The sequence below is a fragment of the Echinops telfairi genome, unplaced genomic scaffold, assembly GCF_000313985.2.
Source record: "Echinops telfairi isolate 266 unplaced genomic scaffold, ASM31398v2 ScPeMD7_3533;HRSCAF=4204_0, whole genome shotgun sequence".
Taxonomy (NCBI): domain Eukaryota; kingdom Metazoa; phylum Chordata; class Mammalia; order Afrosoricida; family Tenrecidae; genus Echinops; species Echinops telfairi.
In genome coordinates, this window is record NW_022107431.1 from 55,085,676 (window position 1) to 55,094,295 (window position 8,620).

At 39.2% G+C, this 8,620-nt stretch overlaps 1 long non-coding RNA gene across 1 annotated transcript; it reads right to left on the bottom strand.

The window, feature by feature from the left end:
• Positions 1–1,347: 1,347 nt before the first annotated feature.
• On the bottom strand, positions 1,348–8,168 carry LOC123522224. The gene is made up of 3 exons (XR_006680508.1): positions 8,090–8,168; positions 5,543–5,581; positions 1,348–2,468 (listed from the first exon to the last, which is right to left on the bottom strand). It is a non-coding gene; the product is annotated as an uncharacterized LOC123522224 (long non-coding RNA).
• Between the last annotated feature and the right edge of the window lie 452 nt (positions 8,169–8,620).

The window sequence follows — 8,620 nt, forward strand, 5'->3', positions numbered from 1 at the left end:
ATCGATCCATCATGCATTATACATGAATTTATAAAGACAGATTTTAGCCCACCCTTTACCTTTTGTTTATAAAATGCAAGTCACCAAGCTTAAAAGGGCTAGGCTTATTATTACTTTTTATTTGATGGAACAGTACAAACCAATTATAGTTTTTATAATAAAGTGCTATCATCATTATAACATCAATTAGATAAACATAACAATTATTTTTTAATTACAATTGATTTGTCTAAATTCTAGTTTCAATAAATTATGTAATGTCTTACTTATGATATTTTACTTTATTTCCATAACAAGAGTGGAAAAAAACAAAGTATTACATAGAAAGGCACTTATAGGAAAAATTAGTGCCACATCCAAAAGTACTAATTTGAAACTTATTTCAATGTCACATCCATAATAAGGTATTTGTCATAGTCTTCATAGTACTTCTTTCAGATACCAAGTTCTTTATCTTGAAACCCCTATGTGACACATTGGGAATCAGACAAAGTATGTTTAGTACATTATTCAAGGTCAAAGTCACACACTGTGTGGATAGTGGCACTGAGCATAAAATTCCCTTTTGATCTTTTTTATTCTATAGTTCAGTGCCTTGAACAATGTCCTAGAAAGAATAAATACTCAAGAAGTGGTCATTGAATGAAAACCTGAATGGATAAACCATTGAGTTTCGTGAAATCTAAAACAGTGTCATACTTCTCTCCAGGCTTTTACCCATTAGATGAACAAAGGGAGGAGGTGAGGAATGATGTTTCCACTGTCCTACTCATGTGTCCACTGCAATGTGGAGAGACATCTTAAGATCTTATGGACGTCACTGTCTAGTCAGTCTGGAAGTTAAACACTTCTAGGTCCCCCCAGAAATAGTGTCGCTTATCTTGGATCATTGTAATGTTGGCTTTTGTGGCATGAACCTGGTCCACCAGAATCTGGTTTAAACCATCTCTACTCACAAAAGTCACAGAAAATCCATTATTAAGAATGAATGTGTCACTGATGTGCTAGCCCAATGGTTTTTAGTAAAACATTGTTCTGTATTTTGCACCTAAAGAACCTTGGCAGCGCAGTCCTTGACAATGAATCACGTGGCTAGTATTGGCTCTAGACAAATAGAATAGCAAAAAGGATAACAAATTATCTCTTGTGTTACTGAGTTGAGTTGCAACTCTAAATATGACAAAAGTCAGAGTGACATGACTTCAGAGATGATAGAACAATAAGGTGAATAAACTGGAGTGCATGTATATCACTGAGGAGATGAAAGAATGACAAGACCATACTACTCTTTCCCAGTGACACGTTGTCTAGTAGGTCAACATTTGTCATCCATGCTATTGGCATGTAAAACAAAGGCAAGACTTCTCATGAAGTCATTCATGGATAACAGTTTTTCAAACATTGATGGCATTCACAGTTTTCCTATGTGGAGAAATAAATCTTCACTAGCTCCTTTGAAAATATATTGAAGTTAATGAAATATGTCTGCATCTATCACTCAAATTTAGTGAGTAATATAAAATCTCACCCAGGTTATGTCAGGGCACAGGTTGGAAAAATCTACAATTCCCCATTTCACTTGATTGTATTTTAAATAAATGATTAATGTTCCTGCCTATTGGGATAGTGTGTTTACACTGGCGTGAATGGCCTGATTGCCATTTGACAGATCTTAGAGAAAAATCCATCAAACATTCTTCTCCGTCTCATCACATCTAATTTTGAGTGATATTTTGAGCTCTAAGAGAGCATCATAAAGAAGTTATAACAGGCTTTGGTACAACTGTTGCACATTCTTAGAATACATCCACAATTAAGCTAGAAACAGGCATCAATAAAACTAAGACATTAGATTCAATTTTCTAGTAAAACCTCTCTAATTCCCATCTGAGCAATTGTGTTTATGATTTTCTTTTGGTTTTCTTGTGCTTTTACATTTAGACCACAGTCTAGGTTATCAGTTAAAAATTAACATCTAACGGAGGCCAGAGTTTCATTTTGTAATTGTACCAATTACCTGGAAAAGGACCTTATTAAGTAAACATTAAATTGTATACAACCCTATGGTGAATGGCAATAGAAAAATATCAGCACCACTGACCAGCAATAAACACACCCACACAAAGATTTTTGAGGACCGGACCGGAAAGAATTATTTCAGTATCACTAATTCCAACCCCTCTCTCTCCACACAGGAGAAGTGCAGAAAACTCTCAAAGAAATTCCCTGGATCGTGAATTCACACATAATTTCAATCGCCTTTGCTGCAATAGGCATAAGACCGCGTTTTCAAAATCGTAATTATGTGGAAGGGCTGGGCTTATGTGTTTATTGTCCTTGATGCTTCTGCCTGGGAGAACTTGGGTTGCCAGAGTTTTCTCCAGGGCGGTGTGCAGGAGTGACAGGAAACTGAAATCCGTAGCCGTTGTACCCATCCAAGTAGACGCATTGGAAGAAACTGATGGGACCTAAGGAATAGAGCAGAGTGGCTTGTTAAAAGGAACAGACGGAAAAGGAAGCAAACCCACGCCGTGCAATGGACCCCGGCAAGAGTTATACAGCCAAAGAACCAGCAACCACCCGCATACTCACCTTCGCTATGTCTTCCGTGCCCACTGATACAACCAAGACAACAACCAGAACTGCATAGACATGTTGTGAAGACGAAATGAGGTAAAATGTGCGAAGCACTTCTAGTACTAATGAAAGATAATAAAAACTGACCTGGCATATAATGTCAAAGTGCTCGGTTTACAGGAATCTGTTGATGTGCACCGCTTTCAGACACACCGGATGAGTGATAATAAATAAATCGCCTGAGATAGAGTGCTAAAGTCCTCAGTTATTTTCGATCTATCTGTATACGTAATATTCAAAGAGGCTTACATGGTATCATGGGCTCATCAATATGTAAAGCAGGAAACGTTTAAGTGTTTCTTAATGGAAAAAATGCCTTACGATTTCTAAAGTTCAAGAGCTCTCCTGGAGGGAAGTGGAGGGACTCTGGGACAATGCTCCCAGGTGTGCTGTGCTGTGCTGTCAGAGAGGAAAACAACACTGAAAAAGAGTTAACCCTGCAGGAGAAGCTAGGGCCTAGGGTCTGCACCTGAGCTCTGGAATCAGGAAGCCCCCCCCCCCGCAGAAGGGTGAGTTTGTTCTCCCCTCAACATCACAGATGTCTACTGGCTCTTCAGGACTTTCTAGCCCGTTCTTGACATTCTATCAATCAACCACAGACTTTCTGCGCGTGCCCAGGAATGAGAAAGACAATGGGAAGTTGTGTGAAGGTATGCGGGAGATGAGGAAGCCAGCCGTCCTCCCAAGAAACTAGGGCTTCGTGAAGTGTCATGGAACAAAACATGGGTAGCACCTGACCCTGATTAATCACTAAGCTTTCAGGGATGAAAGTCGTGTGGAGAACTCATGCATTTAGTTCTCCTCTCCGCATCGTTTGTTTCCATTATGTTCAAGCCTCAAATAAAGGCATATGACAAAATACCAACTTATAAATTATCAAGGGCTCATGAGGGCGGGAGGAGCGAGGGGAAAAATGAAGACCTAATGACAGGGGCTTAAGTGGAGAGGAAATGTTTTGAGAATGATGAGGGCAATGAATGTACAAATGTGCTTTACACAATTGATGTATGTATGGATTGTGATAAGAGTTGTATGAACCTCTAATAAAATGATTTAAAAAACAAAGACTTCCCTTTGTGTTTCTAGGCATAGGAGGGCTGCTGTCCAGAGGGGCCTCAGCACATGGTGAAAAAGCTGGGTCTGCCTGAATGAGGACTGATAGAGCCAGTGCCACAAGGTGAGGAGTCCATTCATTCAACCAAACTCACTTCCATGGAGTGATTCTGACTCATAATTGCCGGACACCTGTCAGCTGAAGCAGCTCTGGTGCCATAGTGGTTATGCATAGGGTGGCTTACGGAAAGGTGCCTAGCTTGAAATCACCAGCCACTCAGGGGAAGAAAGACAGGGCTTTCTGTTCTCGTAAAGAGCTACAGTCTTGGGAACTTGCAGAGGCAGTTCTACCCTGTCCAGTAGGGTCCCTTTGAATCAGCATCCACTCGATGACGGTGAGTTTGGTTTTAAGTTTCTTAGCTGAACCTGATCAGAAGTCGGCACCAGTCTGACTCACAATGACTTCGTGCACAACAGCAGGGCGGGCTGCCCAGGGCTCTGCCTCCTCCACACTGTAAGACCATTGGTGCAGCCACTGTGTCGATCAATTTCATTGAGGGCCTCCTCCTTTTGAATGGCCCTCTACTTTGCCAAGCATGACATCTTTCTCTTGGGATAAGTGCCTCTAGATGCAAATCAGGATTATTACATAAAATCCCAAGCTAACATAAGCTATTCGTACATTTTTACTAGAATTGTGATTTATGCTTTAGTGTTTATTTAGGAAGGAAGAGATTTCATGTGTTTATGTGATCACCCCAAGTGGTTAGCAGTGGGTTAACAATAGGGCAAGCAGTGCTGACTAACGGAAGCGAGGCTGCGGAGTGGCCTCTACCGCTTGTTCTTGTGGATTCCCCAGCAGCACGCAGTAGGGTCCCAAGGCTCTGCCGACTTCTCAAAATTTGATTTTTTGAGGATTCTAATGTGCATCTTTCTTACCTGTTGAGGTAGACACAGAATCTAGGACAGTATTTGGAACATAGTAGGCACTCAATAAGTATTTTGAAAATAAATAACTGAATGATTATTGTACAGCAGAAGAAAGTTGCTATGGTCGGAGGCTTTTAAATAATTTCCTGTAGAAGTACATTTTAGAATTTTTGCAGACCTAGAGAACATTATTGACATAAAGTCCTCAGATTAATGGCTAGTTCTTCACGTTAAAATCATTATGTGTGGAAAAAACCCAGCTCTACCTATTTCAAAACTTGCTTCCTTTAGTCTGTCCAGCAATAATTTTATTTAATGCATATATCAGTTTATCATTTGAAGAAAATGTTTCATTTTGAAGTACTAGAATACGGTGGTGTCTGGGACAATGAATTTTGCAATTGCATGTGAACACTGATTGCATTCTAAAATTAACTGTCCCAAAGATTGTGCGTTAAGAGCCTGTGATATGTCTGGGGGGAAAATCAAAAAGTACTTTCAATCTGAAAAAGGAGTTTCTAAGCAATTCAATCCTGAGGCTTAATTCTAACTTTTTTCTATTTGATATAAAAAGTTCAGCATATCACTTCAGTTCTCCTATTATAAAGCCGACAGTAACACACATTTAAACACAGATTCTGCTCGAGTGCTCGGGATCAGAACTATGCAGAATGGTTTGCAGTAAATGCCACTTCGGTCATTACTTTGTAATTCTTCCAAATAAGTGCCTCTTGCCTGACATAAAATGTGAGAAACTTTTCTCTGAAATATAAATGACCTACTTTCAAGTAATATCTCATGTCTGAGCTAGAAATCTTTTTCCTGAAATACTTGCCACCTTAAGAGTGTCTCAGGTTTAAATTCATATGTTACATCTTTCATATACAACGAACCAACACTTTCAGTCTAATCATAAACTTACTTTTTTGCTTCTTTGTGGAGGATGTATCTTCAGTTTCTTCTAGTATACAAAAATACAAAAGTGAATAGCTTGGACATTGACAGTTTTTATACAAATATACATGGGACTAAGGATGCCAAAACAGATGTACAATATGGAAGAAGCGAGATTTACTTACCCTTCTTGTAATGAACTTACACTAAAGTTCTTACTCAGAGTCTGAGCAGACTCTCACTACAACATTTAATAGTCAAGAGCGAGAGGTGGAAGAGAACTCGTGAAAGAAGTGCACGAGGCGGGCTAGAGGCTATTGGTCAAGTTGGAGAACTGCCTTAGAGTGCTGCAGGCCTATGGCTGGCTGACACACATACTTATTGAGAAAAGTTATTTGTTGTCATCATATTATCATCTGGCTATATGATGAGCCCTTTGGCTAAAATAATTCTACCTTTTTTTCAAGGACGTAACTTTTTAATGATTATTTTGGCCATGAAAGAATAGCAGCAAAAAAAAAAAAAAAAGAAAGAAAGAATAGCAGCAAACTGGCATCCCGTGTTCTTGATTCTGACCTTCTGGCTCACAGACAGCTCTACTTAATCAGACATACCGTGGGATTATCTGGGGAGGGGAATTGAAGCTGTGCATTTGAGTTCTTTTTTTTCTGTCTTTTATCTTAAGGTTGGAAGTTAGTAACTGTAGTCCACAGATGTATTTTGGGGGGAACGTTCTGTGACACCCTGAAATGGTAAGGTGTGTGTGTGTAAACATACGGGTGTGTTTTATAGAAATGCAGGCTTATAGTTTTCATCAGATCCTCAGTGGGCTTTTGAACTCTATTACGCAAAGGACAATTCAGGGACCACCAGCAGTAGCAACCTGTCTTGGAAGATTGTTACACCTTTCTGTCTTTCTGTAGTTTAATAAAATTGCCAGGCACACTGTTTATACATTAAAATTTGAGAAGCATTTTCCCCAAGAAGACAAAAATATTGACAGGTATTGTTCCTAACAAGTAATTGTAAAAACACCTAAATATCTGGTATTCAAAACTGTATTTTAAAATCAATATAAATCTCAACTTTCATTTCTTAAGACTCAGGTACCATTCCTCTTGAACCTTTTCTCATAGTAGCACCATATTTTTTAAACAAATAACACAGATAAATAACATGTACAGTCATACAATGTGCATGATACACATAGGAACATAACAGGAATCTAACACAGAGTGCAAAAACCATATAATGCATGCATTGTCTGTGCAAAAATATGGTATTTTCCTTCCCCTTATTTTATTCTAAGCATTGCCACAGAACTCTTTTTGTCCGTGGGCAAGTTCAAAAGCACAGTAGAGACTATCTATTATAGACTATCTATTATACACCAAGCTTAAATCAGGAGGCCATGAAGCCTTAACGGAATATTCATAGAGTTAGTTCAAACTCAAATTTACAGATAAAGAAACTTCGTCCTTAAAAAATTGCTCAAGATCATAGTTCTAGCTTTCTCCAAATTTTCTGACTGCCAGCCACTCTTTTGTGGGGCTGGAGATCTTCCTTCCTGCATCCCTCCCTGCTACTTCTGTTACTGTAAGTGAGATCTTTCCAAAAATATCCTGTCACCCTCATTATTTGAACACGCCTTTGGTCTTTCTGGTGTGCAGAAAGGGCATCCTAATAACATTTGATGAAATGACAGCTTGGGAGAATTTTTCCTGTAAGCATATTGGCTAGTAAATGCATCTAATTATTACTGGCAATAAATCAGTGTCCAACTAGCATCTTCAGTGTGCAAGGCTATATATAATACCCAGCAAAAACTATACAAAAAGCTATTTCTTAAAAAAGAATAAATCTACCACATAAATGTTCTTTTGGACAAGCTGAGAATTAGATCAAGAATAGTTACATAAAACAACCAGAGAAACAATATAGCTTTGAGAGAAAACTATGAATGAGCCAAAGATGAGCCAGTCAGGGTGCGATGTAACAATGATGAGAAATACAACTTTCCTCTAGGTCCTAAATGTTTCCTCCCCGCTCCCGCTACCATGACTCGAATTCGATCTTGCAAGTCTGGCTAGACCAGAGGATGTACACTGGTACAGATAGGAACTGAAAATCCAGGGAATCCAGGGCGGATGAGCCCTGCAGGACCAGTGGTGTGAGTGGCGAAACAGGGAGGGTAAAGGGAGAGTGGGTAGGAAAGAGGGAACCGATTACATGGAAATGTGTGTGACCTCCTCCCTGGGGGACAGACAGCCGAAAGGTGGGTGAGGGGAGACGTCGGACAGGGCAATATATGATAAAATATCCATTTATAAACTATCGAGGGCTCATGAGGGAGGGGGGAGCGGGGAGGGAGGGGAAAAATGACCTAATGTCGGGGGTTTAAGTGGAGAGAAAATGTTTTGAGAAACGATGTACAAATGTGCTTTACACAATTGATGTGTGTATGGATTGGGATAACAGTTGTATGAGCCCCCAATAAAATGTTAAAAAAATAAAATAAATAAATATACACAGAGGAATTAAAAAAAAAATCAAAAACAATAGCTCACAAACTCACCAGGCGCTTTCTTTGATGCTGGTGTGCCTTCAAGTTTTTCTTCAAGAGAGAAGATAAAAGGGAAATTAAGGCACAGTCCACTTCAGTTTTGCCAAAGATGAGATAGTATGTTGAAAGCCTTTTAAAGATTCCCATGCTCGCTTACTGTCGAAAATGAGCATCTAGTGTTCTTACAAACAAGAATTTGCCTAGCAAAATGGGCAAATTTTCGGAACTGGAAAGAGGCCTGGGGATGAAACAATGCCAAGCTCAGAGTGTGGTCAGAAGACCTCCAACGTCCTCCTGGGTAAGAAAGGCCTCCGCGACTTTCCGGAATATGCTTTCCTTCCCTTGCCTCTTAAAACCTTGTCCAATAATTATTATCACTTTTTCCATTTAGGATAAATTGAGATAGAGTCACATAAGCAAAATAGATTAAGAAAAATACCCACTACAGATTTTATTTCCAGGCTGATTAGAAAATTTCAGCTTTTGTTTTTCCTTTTGACAATTCTAAAGACAATTAAAAGACATTGAAAGTTGAACTAAAAG